Raw genomic sequence first — 1,111 nt, 5'->3', positions numbered from 1 at the left:
AGAGCATTCGCCAAGGAACGGAATAGTTCTAGAAACTAGAGGGCGTGAGAATAGTCACGTGATCTCGATGACGCAACATTATATTCATACCTAACTGATACTTAAATAATTTAATTTGTAATTAATACTTTAACAGTTTAACAATAATATATTAAATAGGGTCCTAATTTTAGAAAGGTGGTAAAAATTGTTCCTTTATTAATTCACAAAATGAATGCAATTAATATTAAAATAATTGTCTGATTTTTCATCACTGCATTCTTTCATTTTTTATGTTTTAGGAAAGAGGAATGGAGAATAAGAAATACAAGCATTCATCTACAGTCAGCCAGTATCAATCTGATGCAGGCTTTGATGCTGGTATCATCTTCGTGAGCATCCATTGCTTTGTTGAGAACTGATGAAATATTTACCACTTTGCTGGATGAAGTTAAGCTGATTCTGCAAAATACTGCAGATGATGTTAACAGTGTAACAGTACAATACCATCAGCCTGCAGAAAAGAGAAAATGCCGTGAAAACTCTGGTTTCAAAGACTACATTGTTGACCATTTGCACAGAGATAACACCAATTTGTCAGAAAATGATCGTGGTTCTGTCTAATTGACAGTATCCTGTTTGAGCTTGATGAACGTTTCTTTGAGAAAAATTCGCATCTTATTCATGCCATGGAGTCACTATATCCTGAATCAGAAAATTTCTTTGACAAAGACTGAATGGGATTTCTCGCAGACTTGACCGGCCTTGAAATGGACAGCTTTGTTTTGGCTCAAATTGATGTTGCCAAAAAATACATCAGTGACCATTGGAGGAAAACAACAAACATAACCTGGTGTCTTGTTTGCAACAGCTTTTCCATTTGAAATCGAAGGGCTTTCCACCCATTACAGAAATGTATGAGGCAGCATTAACAATTGGATCCTCAACTACAACATGTGAAAGAGTTTTTTTTTTTTTTGCTCTGACAAATGTGCTTACAAACCTCCATCAGTCGATTTCTCATGAAAGACTGGCGAACTTGATCCTCATCGGGTTTGAGAAGTGCATCTTTGATGATATATGTCAGAGTGTTGATGGGAAGCATAAGACACTGAGATACTTCAATTCTATT

Source organism: Limulus polyphemus, unplaced genomic scaffold, assembly GCF_000517525.1.
Source record: "Limulus polyphemus unplaced genomic scaffold, Limulus_polyphemus-2.1.2 Scaffold1106, whole genome shotgun sequence".
Classification (NCBI taxonomy): Eukaryota; Metazoa; Arthropoda; class Merostomata; order Xiphosura; family Limulidae; genus Limulus; species Limulus polyphemus.
Note: the sequence above shows the minus strand (reverse complement) of the source record.